This window comes from Pristis pectinata, chromosome 20, assembly GCF_009764475.1.
Source record: "Pristis pectinata isolate sPriPec2 chromosome 20, sPriPec2.1.pri, whole genome shotgun sequence".
Taxonomy (NCBI): Eukaryota; Metazoa; Chordata; class Chondrichthyes; order Rhinopristiformes; family Pristidae; genus Pristis; species Pristis pectinata.
The window spans coordinates 28296032-28320375 of NC_067424.1; the positions used below are offsets into that span (position 1 = coordinate 28296032).

The following is a 24344-nucleotide window of genomic DNA, read 5'->3' on the forward strand; positions in this document are numbered from 1 at the left end:
CTATATATTACGTTACACTGGATAAAATTACTTAATGAAAAACGCAGAATTTTAAGTAATCACAGAATTCTTTAAAGAGCTTCAATATGATATTGTATTGGTTTAAATTAGCATCCAGGTTAGTTTAGATAAGAAATAAGAATCAGAAGCAAAAATTAGTTGACCCCGTGAGCCTGCTTCACCACTTAGAAAAATAGAGGGCAATGTGGGAGGGAAGGGTTAGATAGGTAGATCTTAGAGCATGATAAAATGTCGGCACAACATTGTGGGCCGAAGGGCCTGTACTGTGCTGTAGTGTTCTATATTCTATGTTAATAAGATCATAGCTGATCCAATCTTGACCTCAACACCTCTTTCCCACTCTCTCCCCATACTCCCTCGTATATTTAATGTTTGTCACTCTCTGCTTTGAGTAAGTTCAATGACTGTCTCCACAGCTCTCTATGGGTAGAGAATTTCAAAGATTCCCTAGCAAGATTCTAATGGAGGTTGTTAGAGTGGATGCTGAGAAGATGCTTCCCCTGGTGGAGGTATCTAGAAGTAGGGGCATAATATTAGAATAAGGGGTCACCAATTTAAGATGGAGATAAGAAGGAATTTCTTCTTATCTCCATCTTAAATTGGCAACTCCTGATTCTGAAATTATGCCCCTATATATCTCCACAACAGAAAGCATCTTCTCAGCAGCCATCCTGACAACCTCCTTCAGAATCTGACATGTTTCATTAACATCACCTCTGATTCTTTTTAAAGATCTCCTCAGAAAACCAGTGTGTATTTTTTTCATTATTATGTATTTAACTGATGATATTGTCTTGGAGTCAATGGAAGACGACGGAATAATTTACAGAACGTAGTACAATGCACTCATATTGTTATGCAATGCACTTAGCACTACTGATAGAGATGAATTTCCAGGTGTGTTAGAAAATAGTGTTCAGTGGATGCCTGTGCCCTTGCTGTTTTTATCTCTATTGCCAGAGGAACAAAGGTGATAAACAATGTCAACAACTGCCACTTAATCAGCAACACAAAAAAGAAACATTAATTGCAATTCAAAGGACAAGAAGTAATTAATACAGAAACGTGATTTTTATCGAACAAAATATATACTGTATGCAATATATTCAACACTATGTCAGTTTCCATTATATTAACATACTTACATTTTCAAAGTCATATAATTTATTCTTTCACTATGGGGTTAAAATTAAATATTTCTGATCGTTAAGATATTTGCCTCCAGTTTCACTTTGAATGCTGTTTTTTAAATGCAATATGGCATATTGGTATGACTTTCTTCGACAGGAATGCCAAATACTTTACCCTGTCAAATGTTAACTCTGAATTTAATTATCTCTGAACTACTTTCTTCTGCAGGGAAATAAATGTCAGTTTTCAGATTTTGAAAATGATTTCGATGTATTATTTTCAAGAAAGTGTCTTTAAAAAACATTTTCATTTGTTATGCAAGCATATTTTGTGGATGTGATAGGAATCGTGATATAAATATAAATGACACGAATGCAGGGTATACTAAAGATTAGCACTCAGTTAATTCCAAATCTTAACTGAATTAACTTGGATTTATTTGAATACTTTTGTTGAAATGAGTCTTGACTTTGACCATCCAGATAAGAAGTTAGGGCCTTTCTTAAATTAATGTTGCTGTGAATGCATAATCTTGAACTATAGAAAGAGACACATTTTTTGAATTCTAATTTTAGGTTCTGATTGCTGGAAACTGGACTTCAATTATGAATCAGGACATGAGATTCTGTATGTGCACCATCTGAAACAACTCAAGCCAACAGTACTTCAGTTTCTTCACAACAGTGAACAAAATAAGTGCATTCTTCTCAACTTCACCTTTAGGTCAACAGGCTCAGTTCCATTACTTTAATGTGTACAATATTAGGTTTCTGCTGCAAAGCAGAAATCCAGTTGGGAATCCAGATGCATGAATCAAGAGCAATACATTCACTTAAGATCATCCAGTAGGGAGAGGGGCTGGTAAACTGAATCAATGGAGGATTTGTAAATAAGGGTGAAAATTTTAAAATTTAGATGTTGCAGAGCAGGGAACCAATGAAGTGGGCACAATGTGACAGGAGAACATAATTTAGTGCCAATTAGGTTATGTGCAGCAGTGATTTCAATGAGTTAAAGAAAAGATGGCCAGGAACAGTCCAGTTTAGAATTAACCAAGGCATGAATGAGTATTTCAGCAGCTAGTTGATGCAAGGATGTTGTTGGTTATGGAGGTAGAAGTAAATAGTCTTGATAGTGGAGGGGATATGTTGTAGGAACCACAACACAGTGTCACCAAAATTGTATCCCATCTGCCACTTCTTTGCCCATTCTCCTCACTTTCCAAATCCTTCTGCAGACTCCCTGCTTACATAACACTACCTGGGCCTCCACCTATCTTTGTATCATCTCCAAACTTCGCCATAATGCCATCAGTTCCTTCATCCAGATCATTAACATATAAAGTGAAAAGTTGTGGATCCAACACTAACCCCTGCGAAACTCCACTAGTCACCAGCATCTATCCTGAAAAGACGCCTTTATCCCCAATCTCTCTCTTCTGCTAGTCAGCCAATCTTCTATCCATGCTAGTATCTTGCCTCTAACATGGGCTCTTATTTTGTTTAGCTGCCTTGTATGCGGCACCTTGTCAAAGGCCTTCTGAAAGTCCAAGTAAATATTGTCCACTGACTCTCCTTTGTTATCTCCTCAAAGAATTCTAACATTTGTCAGTCAAGATCTCCCCTTAATGAAACCATGCTGACCTCACCCTATTTTATCATGTATTTCCAAGTACCACAAAATTTCATCCTTAATAATGGGCTCTAATATCTTACCAACCACTGAGGTCAGGCTAACCAGCCTATAATTTCCTATCATTTGCCTCCCTCCCTTCTTAAACAGGGGTGTTATATTTGCGATTTTCCAGTCCTCTGGGATCCTCCCTGACTCCAGTGATTTTTGAGAGGTCACTACTAATGCTGCCACAATCTCTTCAGTTACCTCTTTCAGAACTTTCAAGGGTGTAGTCCATTTGGTCCAGGTGATTTATCCACCTTAGGCCTTTCAGCTTCCCCAGTACCTTCTCCTTAGTAATGGCCATTACAGTCACCTCTGCCCCCTGACTCTCTTGAATTTCTGGCATGTTACTGGTGTCTTCCATTGTGAAGACTGATACAAAGTACCTATTCAGTTCCGTCATTTCTTTCTTCCCCATTACTACTTCTCCAGCATCATCTTATAGCAGTCCAATGTCCACTCTTGCCTCTCTCTTACCCATTATGTATCTAAAAAAAAACATTTGCAATCTTATTGGCCAGTTTACTGTCATATTTCATCTCCGCCCACCTTATTGCTTTTTTAGTTGTCCTCCGTGGGTTGAAAAGGTTTTTGTTCCTAGATCTCTTTTGCAATTTCATTTCAAAGTGCAAAATAGTGTAATCAGCAGAACTTTGTTTGGTAAAACATTTTCTATTGCCACTATGGAACCCTGCTAGACCAATCACTGAGAGGAAAGTTTCTCATGCTGCCAGAAAAAAATCATCCCCATAGAAAGCTAGAATCCCGTCTCAAACCTAGGAAGACGCCAACATGGCCCATTTTCTATAAGCTTAACAAATAATACCTACTCCATCTCTTTCTAGGGAACTTATGTGTTCATGAAGGAAAACAAGGTAACCATAACATTACAGTGGCAGCACACAAGGAGAAAAAGTCAACTCAGACCTTCGTGCCAGTAAGAACATCTATGAATTAAAACGCCAAACAATATTCAGCTGAATATGTCACATCACTCAATAAACCAGAGAAAGCAGAGTGAGAATTGGACAAAGTGACCTGTTAGATCTTCTATTTCCCTTTGTCTTCGCATATAACTACTGCAGTCTTCTAATTTGTATTTACAGTACATTCAATTTCCAAAAATCCAACACCAGATCTTGGTCATAAAATCACACGCATCCGAAAAAAAGAACAAAATTTACATTACATGTTATCATCACCTCTGAGCTACTTTCCTTTCAATGTTAATCACTTTGCCTAGAAGCATGTTAGAATAGAAGCTCTGTGGGATTACTCACTTTCTCAAATCCCTCTGCAACCAAAGTGTGTATTTCAGCATGCCAGCCATGGGGAAAGCAAATTACCTGTCTAATGAATCAAATGTAATGTTTCCAGCCTCAAAAGCAGCAACCTACCTTCTTCCTTTTGCATGTAGTTTGCTGGTGTTAGAGTGAGAAAGAGTTGAGACAAGGATAACTAAATTGGATAGCTCTGGAAATCAGGCACTGGGATCAGGATATGCCCAATTTACCCAGTGCAAGAGCCACGCAGAAGGTTCATATTGTACGTCATTCTCATAATTTTAGCAGTCAGGCAGTGTAAACCAAACTGTTGCTGACCTTTGTGCATTATCAGAAGGCCCTGTTTTGTGAGCGATTAAACTTCTTCAAGTCAGTCACAATGACTAAACACGTACCTGTACCTCAGTAGTGCAAGTTACTTTACAAGACTATAAAGCCTATTGGAAGCTACACTGAATGTGGGTATCTGGATTTCCCAGCACAGCTCTGCAGCCTTGGCTGGTAAAGTGGAGAAGAGAAGGGGGGGATAAAAAACTTTCAAAACAAATGCTAAAGCTGGACTGGAGAAGACCATAGTCAAATAAAGTCAATGACATCAAATCCTATCTCCCAGCAACAGTGCCCCACAGTCACACAATGTTCAATGCAATCCACATCCATCACTAATAATCTGTCAATCAAAAGTTGGACTGAATATTCACAAGCCCCTCATAAACTTAGCGTCCATCTATGCTTCATATTCAAATTTCAGAATTTGTTCACAATGCCAGTTATTTAACTGCGGTAAGCATATCATTCACACTGCATGGCACAGACTGATAACTTTTCCCCTCCCTTGCACAATGAGATGCTCAGTTCATTAACTAACCAGCAAGAAGGTTTTGCCTACAATGGCAAATAGCAGAGTGGAATCCACTGCAACCTTGCACAGGGTTTTACTCAAAACCTGAAATATTCTTTCTATGGTATAAGTCATGGTCCACACAATTTCAACACTTGTGAGCATACAGTGTCTGATGGCTGAGGTCTCCATTTCCAATCTAGCACATCAGAAGCCACCCAATATTAGGGTGTTATAGTGGAACCACAGATTTCTGTGGTGCAAACTTCAACTGTTATTATGCAAGGTCAACTTATAGCCTTGCAGATTGCTGTGATCATGGCTCTAGTTACCAGTTTTCAAGGAGCTTTGAAGGTATTGGCATTCCAGCAATCTGTCCTTCAGCAGACTTTAAGACTACCCCAGAAGGCTCCTCCCCATGAGAGTGACAGGGGTTTTCAGGAGCGCAACCTGATGTTCTCTCTCAGGATAGTAACACATGTGCCTCCAAACCTAGCATTGCATCAACATCCTTGCTATTGCCTGCCAACCACCCCAGACTAGTGTAACTCATGGAAAAATTGTGTATTCCAAATCTTCACCCAGAGCAGATTGAAGTTGTCCTGAAAAATCATTGAAAGCTTTCTTCGTGGCCAGCCAGCAGGTCACCAGCTGTCCTGCAGCCACTGGGGAACACTGTGCAAGAGGACTAGGACAGCCAAAACCACATAAAAGGCAGACTCTCAGGGAATACACAAGTGTAATTATTTGTCATGCTCCAATGTATAAATGTGGTTAGAAATGTTGATCCAGTGTTGGCTTTTATTCTGGCATTGACACCAAGTGGACACTCTGATGAGCAGTAAAGGCAAAAAGGTAAGATGCAAACTGTCGCAGAATGGGGAATGGGATGCATTTACTAAAATCGCAAACAAACAAATTGATGCCATACTCCCTAGCCAGGAAGGAGCTCTTGACTTTGCCTTTCTCTTCCCCTTCTTCCTCCTCCTCCACCTCTACCTCCTGTCCCGTCAAGTCCAGTCCCACATTCCATCCACAATATGCCTGGACTGGATCACACATTGGACAACTATAAGTTTGGAGACTCACTCTGTTGTGTAATGCAAGGTGCCCGCAGAATAGCGCAAGTACAGGTGGCATTAGTTATAAATGTAAATGGTCTGCTCAGGTTGTAGATAGCATTATAGCTTTTGTTTCAACAGTTTCTGCTCTTCTGTATGGATTTCAGACTAGAGTCAAGAACCAGATGACCAGGTAACATTGCATTGTGGCTCATAGATGTAAGACACTCTGAATAAGATATCAGAATTGTGACTGTTGTCATGTAAATGACTGTCATGACAGATGGGGTATGGTCACAGACCAGCTGCTCTTTCAGTGAATAAGATCTCAGGATTCAAATTTGGTGGCTTTAACTCAATAAAAAATGGCATCTACACCATCAGGAAACCCACAATCATTGAGGATGCACACAATCTTTTCAAGGGAGAAGAAGACAGGGAAAAAAAAGATAAAGTCATTCCTCTGGGATAAAGTGCTGCAAACTGTGGTAAATGTGCCTTGAGTCAGCCTGGAAATATCTACAAGCATAGAAACTGATAACCTTCCTAATCTCCACTGTCATTCGCAATGCTCTTCAGTTGTGCTTGTGTCTGCAGCGTAGATCCTTTCTTTTACTTCTGCTAAATGCAATGTTCTCTGTATATGTTGAACATCCAGCATTAGTTGAATCACTGTTCAATTTAACAGCTTGACATCATATAAGAATTGAAAACACAATCTGTCTACTTTGTAAACTTCTAATATGCACAACCAGTCTTCCCAGAATGAGGGATAGGTAGCACAAACCATACTGCAAATTATGCAAGCACATCATACAGTAAGTCTGAAATGAAATGGCTCTCAATGCCCAAATAATGGAGAGGAATTTCATCACCAATATATTTTCATGATTCTTGGTTTAGTTATTAAAAGTTTAAAAATACATTCTCAACAACTTCTATTTATCACTATTATAATTACATTTTTCACCAACATGTTAACTTCACACCTCATTACTAACTTGACATTTTGTCAAAGTAATATCTATGTCACATTTGTACCTAACAAGCACAAATTTCAACATAAATTAGATAAACTAATAAAGTCAAGGCTTCAGTCTCATTAGTTCCACTGAGTTGCAGACTGACTAATATATAGATTGAAGGCAAATAAACCATAGAACCATAGAACAATACAGCACAATACAGGCCCTTCGGCCCACCATGTTGTGCCGACCTTCAAACCACTCCTAAGACTAACCACTTCCTCCCACATATCCCTCTATCTTAAATTCTGCCATATGCTTATCTAACAATCTCTTGAACTTGACCAACATATCAGCCTCCACCACCACCCCAGGCAGCGCATTCCATGCACCAACCACTCTCTGGGTGAAAAACCTCCCTCTGACTTCTCCCTTGAACTTCCCACCCATTACCTTAAAGCCATGCCCTCTCGTATTGAGCATTGGTGCCCTGGGAAAGAGGCGCTGGCTGTCCACTCTATCTATTTCTCTTAATATTTTGTATACCTCCATCATGTCTCCCCTCATCCTCCTTCTCTCCAATGAGTAAAGCCCTAGCTCCTTTAGTCTCTCATCATAATCCATACTCTCTAATCCAGGCAGCATCCTGGTAAATCTCCTCTGCACCCTTGCCAATGCCTCCACATCCTTCCTATAATGAGGCGACCAGAACTAGACACAGTACTCTAAGTGTGGTCTAACCAGATTTGTAAAGCTGCATCATTACTTCGCGGCTCTTAAACTCAATCCCATGATTTATGAAAGCTAACATCCCATAAGCTTTCTTAACTACCCTATCCACCTGTGTGGCAACTTTCAGTGATCTGTGGAATATGAACCCCCAGATCCCTCTGCTCATCTACACTGCCCAGAATCCTGCCATTTACCTTGTATTCCACCTTGGAGTTTGTCCTTCCAAAGTGTACCACCTCACACTTCTCTGGATTGAACTCCATCTGCTACTTGTCAGCCCAACTCTGCATCCTATCAATATCCCTCTGTAAGCTTCGACAGCCCTCCATACTATCCACAACACCACCGATCTTTGTGTCATCTGCAAACTTGCTAACCCACCCTTCCACCCCCTCATCTAAGTCATTAATAAATATCACAAAAAGTTGAGGTCCCAGAACCAATCCCTGTGGGACAACCACTAGTCACAGCCCTCCAATCCGAATGTACTCCCTCCACCACAACCCTCTGCTTTCTACAGGCAAGCCAATTCCGAATCCACGCAACCAAGCTTCCCTGGATCCTTCGGCCTCTGACCTTCTGAGGAAGCCAACCATGCGGAACCTTGTCAAATGCCTTACTAAAATCCATGTAGACCACATCTACTGCACTACCTCATCAATCTTCCTGGTCACCTCCTCAAAAAACCCTATCAGGCTAGTGAGGCAAGATCATCCCTTCACAAATCCATGCTGGCTGTCCATAGATCCTATCTCTTAGAATCCTTTCTAGCAGTTTACCCACCACAGACATAAGGCTCACTGGTCTGTAATTCCCTAGACTATCCCTACTACCTTTTTTGAATAAGGGGACAACATTCGCTACCCTCCAATCCTCCGGTACCATCCCTGTGGACAACGAGGACTCAAAGATCCTAGCCAATGGTTCAGCAATCTCCTCCCTCGCCTCACAAAGCAGCCTGGGGAATATTCCATCAGGCCCCGGGGACTTATCTGTCCTAATATTTTCTAACAGCTCCAACACATCCTCTCTCTTGATATCTACATACTCTAGAACATTACCCTTACCAACACTGTCCTCAGCATCATCAAGACCCCTCTCTTTGGTGAATACTGAAGAGAAGTGTTCATTGCGAACCTCACCCACTTCCACAGCTTCCAGGCATATCTTCCTACCTTTGACTTTAATCGGACTTACCTTTACTCTAGCCATCCTTCTGCGCTTCACGTACGAGTAAAAAGCCTTGAGATTCTCCTTAACCCTACTCGCCAAAGCCTTTTCATGTCCCCTTCTCACTCTCCTCAGCCCCTTCTTAAGTTCCCTCCTTGCCACTCTATATTCCTCAAGAGCCCTGTCTGATCTTTGCTGCTTACACCTTATGTATGTTGCCTTCTTCTTCCTAACTAGTTGTTTCACCTCTCTTGTCACTCAGGATTCCTTCACCCTGCCATTCCTTCTCTGCCTCACTGGGACAAATTTATCCCTAATATCCTACAAGAGATCCCTGAACATCGACCACATCTCCACAGTACATTTCCCTTCAAAAATGTCATCCCAATTTACACTCTCAAGTTCTCGCCTTATAGCCTCATAATTCGCCTTTCCCAATTAAATATCTTCCCGTCCTCTTTTGCTCCCATCCCTGTCCATGACAATGCTAAAGGTTATGGAGCAGTGGTCGCTGTCCCCCAAATGCTCACCCACTGAGAGATCTGTCACCTGACCTGGTTCATTACCTAAAACTAGATCTAATATGGCATTTCCTCTAATCAGCCTGTCAACATACTGTGACAGGAATCTGTCCTTGATACACTTAACAAACTCTGCCCCGTCTAAACCTTTGGTACTAAGCAGGTGCCAATCAATATTTGGGAAGTTGAAGTCTCCCACTATAATAACCCTGTTATTTTCGCATCTTTCCAAAATCTGCCTCCCGATCTGCTCCTCAGTATCCCTACTGCTACCAGGGTCCTATAGAATACTCCCAGTAGAGTGACTGCTCCTTTCTTGTTCCTAACTTCCACCCATATTGACTCTAGAGAGGATCCTTCTACATTATCCACCTTTTCTGCAGCTATAATAGTGTCCCTGACCAGTATCGCCATCCCTTGTCCTCTTCTCCACCCCCCCCCCCATCCCTTTTAAAACACTGAAAACCAGGAACATTCAATATCCATTCCTGCCCTGATGTCAGCCATATCTCTGTGATAGTCACAATATCATAGTCCCATGTACTTATCCAAGCTCTCAGTTCATCTCCCTTATTTATGATGCTTCTTGCATTTAAGTAAGTGCACTTTAGCCCATCTGCCTTACTATTTTTATAGCCTGTACTCTGCTTCTCCTTCCTCAAAGCCTCTCTACATTAGATCTGACTTCTCCCCATCCCCTTCTTCCTCTGACCTACTCCTCCAGTTCCCATCCCCCTTGCAAACTAGAGAAACAAACTAGAGAAACAAACAAACTAGACATCCTCCTCGAAAACAAAATTACCATACTTACAGGAACTCACCATCTGTACAATAGTTTTTCCTCATTTTAGATATATCCAACTTCAGAGAGAATTTTTCATCGGAGGACTCTACGTAGGAAACTGAGGCACTGAGTGAAATAGCTTTCCCAGAGAAATACAACAAAGTTCTAAGTTACAGTTCCCAGGTTGCAATTATTTAATGGGCAAGGCTGTTCACAAAGCATGCTGGAATCTACTGTTTGTAAATCCTTTCCTCTTCCTTGTTGTTATCGATCTATGTAAAATTACTTGTGAATCAGGAAAGAGTCTATTACATTCAGGCTGTTTCCCAGTTCTTTTCTGGAATCACAATAACAACCACCTTTCACAAAGAATTCATATCTTTGTGAAACTGTGAATGGATGCAAAATGCTACAAGATTAATACAATTGCCACTATATGATACTATCTATTGCAAAAGGAAAAAAACACCATCCTATCAGTCAGTGTAAAATATTAAGTTTACTATATTTTTAAGAATCACAATACCAAACAAACAAAATATCGAGAAACTGGCAACAAAAACATACAACAGAGATTCAAACCAATCCAAGCATTTTCTTCAGAACATATTTCTTAGGCAACCTGACAATTTGTAAAAGCTTTGAATACCAATTTATAGACCTCAGTGGGTGATATTTTTTATTTGAGTGATGCAGTGGTCTTGCAGTGCTAGAGTTCAACTGTCAACTCCCAAACCGCTGAAAATTAATGAAACAGAAAACACACCTAATTCAACGGGCCTCTAAGATAAAATGGAAGGCACAGTGTCAAAGAATTTTTCTTCTATAGGTCAAACAATTACATGTTGAAAGAATGAAATTTTTTTGGTTGTTCATTGGCTTTGTTTATCTTTAATTCTTGATCAACGTATCAAATATCTCCACACTCAGAAGAATGCTCAAGTATTCAACAAGGTTAAATATTTCCAAAAGGATTCCTGATGCAATTAACTAGCATGTAGCCGTAATCATTGGCAATGTGGGAGATTAATAGTTGCCTCCTCACAAAACCGTCACCAAACAGATTGCCTTGCTTTTCTACAATAAGGCAAAATGATTATTTTAATGGACCACAATGAATTTTAAAACTAACTTTTATCTTTTAAAAAAATATATATATTTCTTTGGTGAGGCATGGAACTATGTTTTCTGTTACATAGACATTATTCAAAGCAGTTATATTAATTTGATTTTGGTCCCGCTTGCAAAAAAAATAAATGAAATTGTATATGATGTAGTTTTAACAGGAATCCAAGCATAAATTATTATCCTCAAAGAGTTGTTACATTAGCATTTTATATGCATGGCATTTGAAACATGATGCTTTAAAATCAGTATTACTTAATTGGAAATGTTTTCTGATGAATTCTGCAAAAATATAAATGCCCTAACAATGCCCCACTTTCTAGCATCATAGTCACACAGCAATTCAGCTCACCAAATCTGCACCAACCATTTAACCTACTGACCTTAGGGATGTGGAAGAGCACCCAGAGAAAACCCACACGGCTCGCAGAAAGAACATGTAAACTCCACAGAGACAGCATCTGACGTCAAGAATGAGCCCGGGTCACAGGAGCTGTGAGACAGCAGCTCTACTAGTTGCACCACTGTACTGTTCTTATTACTCAGATAAGATTTCTTTATTAGTCACATGTACATTGAAACACACAGTGAAATACATCTTTTTGCGTAGTGTTCTGGGGGCAGCCCGCAAGTGTCACTGTGCTTCCAGCGCCAACATAGCATGCCCACAACTTCCTAACCTGTACGTCTTTGGAATGTGGGAGGAAACCAGAGCACCCGGAGGAAACCCACGCAGACACGGGGAGAACGTACAAACTCCTTACAGACAGTGGCCGGAATTGAACCCGGGTCACTGGTGCTGTAAAGTGTTACGCTAACTGCTACACTACCGTGCCTGCCCCTCAGTGGAATATGGATGAGATTGCATATCATAATGGTCGAACATTTCCTGATGGGAGAGGTTTCAAAAAGAAGCAAGGATGAGGGCTCCAGAATTCAAAGAGATTCGTGGGAGCTGAATTGATTTCTATTGAAAAAATAAAGACTGGAAATTTGGATGAAATGAATGTTTTAAAAATCTATGTACATATGGGATGTATTGCCTGTACATGCGTTTAATACTGTGTCATTTAATGCCTTTAAAAAGGAAATTGAGAAAATATTTGATTAAAGATAGAACTATAATAAGCAAGAGTATAAATGTAAAAGATACTCTCAGGAAAACAATGATGTAAAATTCCTCTGTGAATATAGCTAGTCAGAGTTGAAAAATGTAGCTGGTACTGTTAAACTGACATCCTGAAGTTTTGGTTGATTACTTTAGAAGAATGAAAAAGAAAGTTCACACAGTTCTATGGTCAGAAACTTTTCCCTCAGCAGAAGCGATTAAGTGTTCCCTGAAATTTTGATCCTGGGCTGGGCCACAGCGTGAAAGAGTCATTTGTGGCATTGCTGCAGTTATACCTTGGGCTGTCATAAATTTTTCACTTAATCATTGTTTGTCCTCATTCAGGACATTAGGCAACAGTTTAAAATAACTCGGCAAGAAGGTAATAGATGGTCAATTTCCAATTACCTCACTCAAAGTAAACATAATCCACAATGGATTGAGTTATTGGGGATTATATGGTTTGATGCAATTGCCTTTAGTTATTTTCAGTAGCTGGACATCCTACTGGACATCTAAAATACCGGATCCTATTTGATTGTGGTATAAAATTTGATTGTGTGCAAAATGGTTCAGGAAGTTCTATCTCAGTCCTCCATACTTGTTACATTCACAGAGACTGCTGGCTTGTGCAAAAACATCAATCGACATGCAACACAAGACGAATGTTGTTTTTGCAATAGTGTTCTTGCAAACTTGCTGCATGTGAACAGCATAGACCTTGACTATAGCAGCAGACCTTAACCAGAGTGCAAAGCTTTGCTCTTGTGTTACTTAAAAGACCCAAACCTACTTGGCTCACTGCCAGGGAGTCCAGTAATGAAGATTCTAGGCTTGCAAACTATGCTGTTAACCTGTTTATTTATTACCCTACCACACCAGCATTGAAAACTTCCATTGAAAAAAAGAACACTTCTGCCCATCCCATCAATATACTTATCACCATCCTGTTGCCCTACCCCTTGCATGATATTTTCGCCCCAATCTGAAACTTGGCAGGATCTCTCCTCAGTCAACACCAGATCAGTTTGCTCTCAATCTTCTCATCCCTTACTCCTACTTTGATTTCCCATCTCCATTCTTTCTCCACATCTCTCCCCCATGCTTTAACAGACTCCCCCAGTGACCTTCTCCCTGATTTTGTTAGATTTTTGGTTTCCACTAATCATCGCCCCTCTTCCATCATCTTTCCCAGCCCTCGATCTCCACGCACAGTTAACCTTTTTCCTGTCCATTGCGGTATGATATTAAGGTCTATCATTTGTTTTTTTTGCATGAATGTGCTTGCAAGGCCTGAAATTATTGATTTAACATGCACAACTCTTTTAAAGCTCTGCATGTTACAATCTCAGTGCTTCTTGGCTTTGAACAAAAGTGCTCCATTGTACTGGTCCACCATGTGGTGCTGTTTCAATGTATGCTTTAATGTGTTGATGAATTTCTAAGCAAATACATTTCTGAACAAGTTAACAGTGGCAATTGTAGATCATGAAGAAACCCTTATTGCTCAAGTGGTGGTATACTTCATGGATTTCTTTGTATATGCTTCAAGACATATTATAGAGCTAATTAAAAATCTAAAACACTTTGAAGCCTCACAATGCTCCCAAAACCAAAACGTTATCAATTTTAACCAGTGTTTTTCAGCTAAATTGATACACTTCAAGCTCAGGGTTGGCTTTCTCCAGCATCTGGTCCAAAACATATCCTTAGTACCACTGAAAGAGACATCACCTCATTATGTGTGGGATCTTGCTGTGCACCATTTACTTCTATATTCCCTACATTACAACGTTGACTACGCATCAAAAAGAATCGACAGCATCACTGGCTGTCAAGTGCTACAGGATTTTGTTGAGTACTGACTACAACTCCAATGAACTGCATGCAGACATCGGGTCTACTAACTATTCCATACTTCAAGCAGTGGAATAGTTTGTAGTATCATTATGAATTTCCTAATTTTGCTCTCCCCGCATAAAAAAATTAAGTGCAAGGTACTACATAAATGCTAGTCTTTTCTTCACTGCTAAAATAAGACACATTGAAGCCCTTCTACTGATATTTTATCTATTGTGGAGTAATAGCATTGGTATGGCAATGCAAATGTTTTATCCTAGATTTCCTGTACCTAAAAGGCCAGAAACACATATGATACCAAATAGTCAGTATCTCGATTAATTAGTCATAATGAGTTAGTTCATACTACATGCTCCACAACTTTTCAGTTATTGGTTCAACATAGAGAAATGTTGCATCATTTTCACAAGAATTAATAACTTTCATGAGTTTTCCTGAGATTATGAAATGTAACAATGATTGTATGACCTCCGCTGATTTTCAGCTCTGCACTCTAAATATGTAGTCAAATTATAATTTTATGTTTTAATGTAAAACAGAGTAAGTAAGATCTGCTTTTCTATGCTTAATTACATTTATTTTATGGTTTTCAGTGAACTTTTAAAAATCTAGCATTGAGGAGTTTACAATAAAATTTAAACAACAGACTGATTTGAACTACTCTTTCTGCTGTTATTCTCATAGGGTCCTAACTAGCCAACACTGCCAGCAAGAAGAAGTGTCACCAAAATGAAATATAAAGCTCTTAAAAAAAAGACTTGTATTTAGATGAAACTGCCTTTCAGGGTTTCAGGACAGCCCAAAACATATTTTAGCTAACAAAGAACATTTTAAGTCACTGACTGAATGTTGAACCTAAAAAATAGTTAAAATCATTTTGCTTAATATAACTTTTCCCCAAAATTTTCTGAGCTACACTTTGTCCACAGGCTCCATTACAACACAACTGATAAAAGCTGATAATCAGGAGCTGAGTTACACAGGCTTGCTTTTTGAAAATTTTGGTACAGGCCCATGAAAAGTTGAGGAATGTGCTTGAGGAATTTTACTTCATCTCAGTCCCGCTCTGAAATAGTTATCTTAATGTTTCAACAATGTTCTTTCTTTCTCCTCCTCTGCATCAAGCAGCTACCCTGTTACAACAGTAATCGTAATTAGTAGAATTCACTGACCTGTAACTCAATAATTGTAGGAGTTATGTAGCACACACATTTTCAGAGACCTTTAGGAAAACAGCTGCTGGTCCTGTGTGCAGAGTACATAGTGTGCAATGGAAAATCTTGGCCCGCATTGTAGGTTTTAAGCACTAGCTTCGAAGCATGTTTAATGATATTTTCCTGTTTGCTCTGTTTATTTTGGCAAAAAGTAACTAAGTTCTACAAGATTGATCTTTGAAACAGATCTTTGTAAAGTTATATTTATGGTGCTGCAGCGAACAGTTTTCAGGATTCTATCTAAATTACAGCAAAGTTAAAATGTGTCTGCTATGTCAAAAATAGTAAGTTCCATCACATTTAGGTTGAGAGTTTAACTCTGGATGTCACCTATAGTTTGCAGGTCTCTTGTACCAAGTTTCTGATCTCTCTTGCCTATATTGAATAAGTCCTGGAACAATCTGTTATTCTAAATCCTGAACATCAAAGGAATCAAAGGATATGGAGATTAGGAAAGATGATCAGCCGTGATCCTTGTGAATGGCTGAGCAGGTTCAAGGGGCCATATTTCCTACTCCATCTCCTTTTCCTTATGTTTTTAAGATTGCCTGTCTCTGTTGGATGGGTCCCAAGAATATCTGCCATTCTAAATTCCCCTGCTTTTGTAGGAGTTGTTCAACTAACTGTCAGATTCTTACACTGAAAAGGGAGCAACAATTCTGCCTACTGTGCCCCAAGAAACACAAATTTCTGTATTTCAGTTTGGACCTGTCAGACACACGAGTAGAATTATTCTTTAGTGTGAATTTCTCATTACCCAGATGCCCAGAAATTACTTGGCTGACTGAATTTTAGTTACAACTGGATTATTCTTTGAATGTGCTGGCACAGGCTTCATTGTCTGAATGGCCTTCTGGGGTGCACTGTGATTACATGCATTTTGCCATTTCCAGAAAGAGGTACCCAAAAATATTCCTCCTATAAGATGATTTACTCTTTTGTTTTGTTTCCTAAAAATAAACATCTTACTAATGTGTCCTTCTTGTTGCAATAAAAACAAATACAGAGAATTTACAGTCGGGTTGAGAGCTCTTTATATTCCTATGAGTTCTCAGCAGTTTTAAAGTCCAGAAAGGCTCCTCAGAAATATGACCAGTATGTGACTTTATTTGTCACAATAGTATCATTACAATAACACAAACCATGATTATAAATGAGACCAGAAAATTATAGAAATAGCTGTACATCTGTAGTCAGGCCAATGCTAATAATCTAAAGACATGAGTTCAAATCCCACCTTGGGAGTCTGTGAATTTGAATACAATTTTGTTTAAATCTGGAAAATTAACAAGCTGTCATCACGTCAATATGCCATCTGTTTCACTAATGTCCTTCAGGGAAAGAAATATATTATCCTTACCTATCTACTCTATCAAACACAGTTGTAACTCCCCAGGCAAACCACTCAGTTGGAACAGAAGAATAAAACTGTAAAGATTGCTCAGCTGCAACCAGAGGATTAAAAAACAAAGATTCAGACCCAACAAAGTCAACTTGGTAGAGTCCTTGCCACTAACATCTGGGGACTGATGCCAAAGGAGGGAGAGCTGTCTCACAGGCTGTGGTACATTGGTTGATTCCGACACTTGAACTTTGGAAGATTAAATAAACTGTCTTTGACTTGGAGCATCACTTGAACATTGTAGCTGCCAACTCTGTACACTGAAGTATAGCAATAACAATGTTGCTAGATTAAATCAGATGATGCAGCTTCTTGAAGTAGTAGCAACTCAACCAACATTAAACTAATACTGTCATTAAACATGTATACACAAGGCAGAAACCAGTAGACATAGACCACACTTCTTCCCCTTAAAAGAAAATAAGAACCAACAATCCTGTTTAGATAGGTGAAGATTTTCACATTAACTCACAGTTCACACTCATTTGCATAAGAACAATGTGAAAATCTTCATTATCTGTACAGGGTTGCTTATTTTTTACAGGTTTGTAACACGTCAGTCATGAAGTTTAAGGCGAGTTACATCTAAGAAACTATATACACATATTATATACATAATATTAATACAATGACTTTAAGGCAATTTTCAGACTTCTTAATCTTAAGGCTTTTCATGGCATCATTTTGCCCCAGGTCTCAACTTCATTCTTATTTTCTTCCTGTTCTTCAGAGATGATTGTCTCAGGATCTTCCCGTACCTCGTCTGTCTCATCTTTGTCAGGTTCCCCGTTGCATCCTGACAGGATTATTCCTTTAATCCTTTCCTGGCAACCTTTCATGACAGTGAAATTCACCTCTCTACATCAACCTTTCCTCCTATCACTGGACCATCCTGTTGTTCTGCTGCTCCTCTTCAATTTTTTTCCCTTTGAAGTTTTATCTAATGGACTTAATATCTGCTTCCCTTGTAGAGGCCTCTCCTTTGGCCTTTTCTTTGCCAAAGTGCCTTAAACTTGCTTCTGCCATACTTGAGTGACCCTACATTGAGCAGCCACTACTAGTGATATCCCAGTGACCCTCAATCTCCTTGGGGTGAAGTATCTCCTGTTCTAGGTTCCAATGTTGCTATCATAGTGCTATGCATTCTTCTTGCAACTTGTTCGATTCTATTTGTAAATGGTTGACCTCTGTTAGAAATTCCATGATCAGCAACAAACCAGACAGCTAGTTAACAATTCTACATCCCTTAAGATGGTTGCTGTATTACACTATGGTGATTACTGAGATTTTGTTTTAGGCTTGGCGCATGAAAACCAGGCCTCATTTGCTTGTGAATTTGTGGAATGCACTGCCTCAGAGGGCAGCGGAGGCCAATTCTCTGGGCACTTTCAAGAAGGAGCTAGATAGGTTTCTTATAGATAGGGGAATCAAGGGATATGGGGACAAGGCAGGAACAGGATATTGATTCTTGAGGATCAGCCATGATCTCAAAATGGCGGTGCAGACGCGAAGGGCCGAATGGTCTACTTCTGCTCCTATTGTCTATTGTCTAATCCAGCCCAGCTGAACTAGCAAAAGCTCATACAGTGGCCTTACTTTCTGTATTTCTCAACCCTTTGATTGCCAAGAGGAATTCTCTCAGGAAGTACCATTCCAGAGTCTTGATCCCATTTATCAGATCACTGGTCAGTGCTTTCCTCTGAGTCCTTAATTGGACTTCCTGCCATAAACTCTTCTCTTATTGAGGCCTTCACTCATGCTTTTATATTGCCATTTAAGTCTCTGTGGTTGTTGCCTCAGTCAAACTGGCTGTCCTCCCCAGCATTTCACTATCATTAAACGAGACCACCTTCTCCAAATGCTGCAAAGCGTACAAACCACAACTTTCTTTCAGACGGAATTTTCCCACCCCATGACTCTAACACCTTTAGTTTAGAAGAAAGTCTTCAATGCTTTCTTTAAATCTTTGTACCTTTACCTTTGATCAGATTATCAATGAATATTGGAAAGCCGCCATGATCTGTTCCCACTTCCCTTGGTACTTTGTTGCTTTTGATGTGCATCTTTATTGATTGGCTCATCGTAATCCTCATAATCTGTTGACACAAATGAGTGGTAACAAATTGTGAGGATTCTTTCCTCAAGTTATACAGTGACTTACACAGGACCTGCTTTGTTAGTCCTTTCACTCTCCCATGGGTACTCAATTTCCTGCTGTTGAGTTATGGTTTTGCTTCTAGCTCCATCTCAGCATGTACCATTGATTTGGTTAGTATCTGCCTCCTTTCTTCAACATGTCAAATTAAAGATGGGGTGAAGGATTCTGAAGGGAAAGGAGAGCAGGTTGTTTGCTTCTCATCTTCTTCCACTCCATTTGGCACAGAGCTTAATAGAATATTCTAGCTTCAAGTGCTCTAAACCTGTCCCTGCTCAACACTGTCAGTTACCAGGTGTGGTCTGCCATAATCAAAGCCATATTACAGCTTGATTTCCCTGTCATTTTGAGCACACCTCATCTCTTCTAATGCCCTTGGCACTTCTTCTGATTATGTACACAGTGGGACATCGCTCTTGGTTAGTGGGACATAGCTAAAATTATGTGTGCAGTTGTCTCATTCCTTTACTAAGCAATGTGTTGCAATTATCAATATTCACTACAATATCTGGCCATTCATCTTAAAATTAGTCTTAAATTAATTGCAGAGTTTTCCTCCATCACTGTCTTATAGCACAAGAACCACTTAGCATGTTCTTACACACTTCTTTATTTACTTCTGTTGTATTCACTACACCTCTCTGTTTGCTTTGAATTTTTGTTCACCTGCTTGTGAGGTTTGTGCAAAATGTAGCTCTCAATATTTGTTTTTTTTCTACCTGCAATTACAATTAGCATAAGGTATTCTACTTCATTGTAATTATAGCAATAGGTTGCTCTGAATGTTTGCACATTCTCCTGAGACTATGTGGGTTTCCTCCGGGTGCTCCAGTTTCCTCCCACATCCCAAAGATGTGCAGTTTGCTAAGTTAATAGGCCACTATAAATTGTTTCTAGTGTGTAGGTGAGTGGTAGAACCTGGGGAGTTGGGGGGGGGGGGGGGAGAGTTTAAGAAAATATGGGGAGAATTTGAAAAAATCAGATTAATGTCAGATTAGTGTAAATTGGGTGTGATAGTCAATGCAGACTCAATGGGACTGAAGAGCTGCTTTCCTGCTGCATCTCTCTATGATTCTAAATGCAGGGAAAATTGTACAAAATCAAGTGGGTTGGCCTTAGGAATCCTCAATGTTGATTTTGGTTAATGAAGTCTCATAACTTGAAATCAAATGTTGTAGACTATGCATTAAGGGTAAAAGTGAATAAAATGTTTCAGTTTTAATTATGGAGGATATCATTGGTGACTGAGCATGGTGGTCAATGCTGTAGGGTGGATAGAAAGAGTATTGAATGGTCCAGACAACTGAAACAGTGTTGGGAAATTTAGAAGCAGAAGAAATTAGGGAGTGGACGGAAGAAGCAGAGAAGTCTAGATTGTCCATGATAAGAAGGGATGAGATGCCTGGACAAAGAAGGCTTAAAAAAAACTCAGTGAACTTTAGGATTGGGAAAAATATTTTTTTAATATTAGTAAATATTAGTATATTAGGTAAATATTAGTATATTAACCTAATATTTGGTTAATAGGTGATGGGGTTAACCCAGAAGTTATCCCATTGTCAAAGTGTTCCTAAACTAGGAAGAATGGCAATCAACCAATTAAGATCAAAATGATCCACATCAATCGGACCAGTTTAACAGCTCTTTATTGCCACCTACTGATTATAACCAGAAAGTGCATGTTTGGGAGTACAATGCTAACAGACCATTAGCAAAAAGTGTGAAGACCCATTTCTGTTGTTTGTTTGAAATTTCCGCCCATCTCCCACTGATGCTATGGTGGGAGGGAATCAGGAATGCTGCAAAAATTCCATTCCCTGGTAATGACAAGACATTCATTCTCAAATAAACATAATTCCCACTATCCAAGTTTAGAAATGAATAGCAGCTACTTGGGGAAGATCCGGGAACCAGAAAAAGTTGGAGTCATTCCCTGGCATGTTCCAAATGAGAAGGAGAGAAAGGGCATGAGAGCTGGGGGGAAATGCACCTCAGTCATTCTTGGTTATAAAATGTGCACTACCTTTGCATACCATGGCTGTAATTGCTTATGTTAACCTGATGCAGTTACTACAGTGACAACTTAGGCTGTTTGGCACTGTTACTATAATCATGAAAATGAAATGTACAAGGGGAGGGTATGTTTGGCACTGTTACTATAATCATGAAAATGAAATGTACAAGGGGAGGGTAAAAGTATTCTCGGGGAAAGTGTTTATAGAATTCACCAGCAAAAATTCAGAACACATTTTGGAAGAGAACTGCTGCCATCAAGTCCTCTCTTGCTTGGTCCTTCCTCTAGTAAAACGCAATGTCAACATTACAGTGTACTGTTTAGGCAATTATAGAGCCATTAACTCAATGCACTTCTGGTCTGATCATTTCTGTAATCAAATGAATGCTTTTCTTCTATACTAATTCATCTCCATTTGTGGGCTTGATTATAATTGCAATAACTATTGCAATTCTAGAACATCTTGACTGTGACGCATAAATTTCAATTGATCTGTACTCTAGATTAGTGCATTCCAGTTGGCTAGTTTGTTGTTTAATTCTGAAAGATAATTTGAAAAAAGCCTAAATTCCTTAATGGGCAATAAAAATGTGCAAAATATTAACTGTTTATAATAATCAAAAAGATATAACATCAGAGAGAATTTCAATAGCATTAGTAAATGGGCATGGGACTCTCATTTGTAATTAGCCCAAACCCAGTTGACCTGCTGCAGGCCATGTGGGAAACTTGTATTCATATATGATCATCATAATTGGAGCAATCAGGCGGTTCTAATTGTGCTGTTGTTGGCTATAGCACTGAAATGGAGTAGCTAGCACCCGTACCAGGCAATAATTTAACATAAGGATGCAATCTTAAAGCAGAGGTATTCTGTGACTGCAAATAGCGTTGGAAGTGATTCCACAGATTAATTTGAGACAGTAAAGGCCAACCATGAAAGGAAGTGAGATCCTGTTTCTCAGATGCTGGTGGAGAGGCATAGGGGTAAAGCATTCAGTGAACATTTTCACTCCTGACCTTACTATGGAAGGAGGGTCATTAAATAAGCATCTGAAGATGACTGTAACTAGAATACAGCCCTGAAGTTATCCTGCAACAATGTCCTGGGCTGGGATAATTGGCCTCCAAAAGCTACAGTTATCCTTCTTGTTGGCCATTCATTTCAGAGTTACCAGGGCTCCTTGAGGCCGCAATCTATCAAATGATGTCTTGATTTAAGCGCTGTTTGAGAGCACTGTGGATGACATCTTCGATCATTTGCTAACAATGATAGTAGTTTAATTCAATGGTCATTCGCTGGATTGTCCTGATTTTTGCACACAAGACATATATGTCCATTTTGCACATTATCAAACAGATGTCAGTATTGAAACTCTATACTACGGAATTTCTCACTTATGTTGTTTCTTTTTGATTATTACATTTTGCACATTTTTGTTGTCTGGCTGGAGAATGCGGCTATTTCTGGAATGCATCTTTAGTACTACAGCCAAGATCTTGCCCGCCCAGAGCATTTGCTGTATCCTGCGCTCCATCATTTTTATATCACATGCTGTGAATCATATTGGCTGAAGACTGGGTTTTCTGATGATAATGACCTCAGCACTAAGGCAAACTAAATCACCAACTCAACACTGCAGCATAAAGAGGGTTGTGAATGTTTCAGCTTTGTCTTTAACATTGACATGCCAACCTCAACCATCATTAAAAGTGGGGATGTTCATGGAGTCCCCTTTCCCCTTAAGCTGTTTAATGGTCCACAACCATTCACCACTGGATATGGCAGCTTTGAATCAATCCATTGGTTGTAGGATCATTTAGCTCTTTCTACTACATGCTGCTTTTACTATTTAGCATGGATAAGGTGGTGTATTGCTTCTTCATCAGCTTGGCACTTTGTTTTTAGATACCCCTGCTTCTTTTCTCAGCCCTTCTACATTCCTCAATGAACCACAGTTAGTCCTCTGACTTGACTGAGGGATGTGCCAGGCCATGCTATTATTGAACATGGTGAAATACAATACTGATGCTCTTTATGGCCCATCCTATTGTAGATGCTCAGTTTTGAGCTCCAAGGTTTGTACAAAATCCATGCCATTTAGCACAATAGTGGTGCCATATAATAACGCAGGACTGTGTTGTGATCACTCCTTCCAATATTGTCATGGAGAGATGGATGTTGGTGAGGATCAGAACTTAAAGGTTTATCCACACACAAACTGTTACAGATCAAGGAACCAAGTGCTTCAGAACTCAGCCAGCTCTCTCAGTGGTAGTGCTACTGAGCCACTGGTGGGCATTAAAATCCCCCCACTCAAGGTAGATTCTGTGCCCTTTTCTGCTCTAAGTACTACTTTCAACTCTTGTTCAACATGGACAAAACTGATTCAGCATAGTGATAATAATAGATGATAGTCAGCAGAAGGTTTCTGTGTTTGATCTGATGCCAGAAGACTTCCAGCTGTCTGAAATCAATGTCAAAGCTTCCCAGCACCACTCCCTTCAGCATGTATAGCACTGTTCCAAAATTTCTGTCAGGTCTGTAATGTCAGTGCGATGAGATACAAACAGAGATGGAAGAGCCATTGGCTAAAAGGTATTATTATATGTATACAACAATGTCAGGCTATTGCTTAACTAGTACAAGAGAAAGATCTGCTAATTTGGACACCAGTCTCCAGATGTTTGTGAGGAGAATTTTTCAAGTGCTCTGGGCTGGGAATGACTTTCCTGTATCTAAATCCAGTGCTTAGATTGATGCTGCATGGTCCATTTTGTGTTTCAATGTTGAAACAGTTCAATTCAACAGTTCAATTTCCTACAACTGAATTACTTGTTAGGCCACCTCAGGGAACAAATAAGGATCAAACACATAACTGCAGACTGGAGTCACATACAAACTGGACCTAGTACAGATGACAGTTGGTTTTTCTGAAGGACGTTAGTCAACCAGTTAGGTTTTTACAACAATCTGACTGATTCATGATTACCATCACCAAAACTAACATTTTATAAAATGGATAGATTCAGCAATGGTAGTAAGAATCTACTGGATTATCATGAAAACCTTCAAGATTATTAAAATTCCTGCTTTCTTGATTAATCATAACTCAGGTATTTTTGCTTACTGTAAAATTACTGATGACCCTTAACATTGTTAAGGGAAACATGGTAAAGGAAAGAAAGTTTTATTTACTAATTTGATACTTTCGATGTAGGAACAACTATCAAAGGGACGAATATTACTGCTGAACAATAAAACATTGTTCTACAACTC

The 24344-nt window shown here is 39.4% G+C and overlaps 1 protein-coding gene across 2 annotated transcripts in view; it reads right to left on the reverse strand.

Annotated features, from left to right (window-relative positions):
• Positions 1-24344, reverse strand: part of LOC127580885 (tetraspanin-18-like) — a 105959-nt gene that overhangs the window by 60152 nt on the left and 21463 nt on the right. The window contains exon 1 of one of the 2 annotated variants that reach the window (XM_052034860.1): positions 15452-15495. The exons of the other annotated variant lie outside the window; for it this stretch is intronic. The gene's annotated coding sequence lies outside the window, so the exon portion shown is untranslated. Of the gene's footprint in view, positions 1-15451; positions 15496-24344 lie in introns of those variants that run through there. 2 annotated transcript variants of the gene reach the window in all.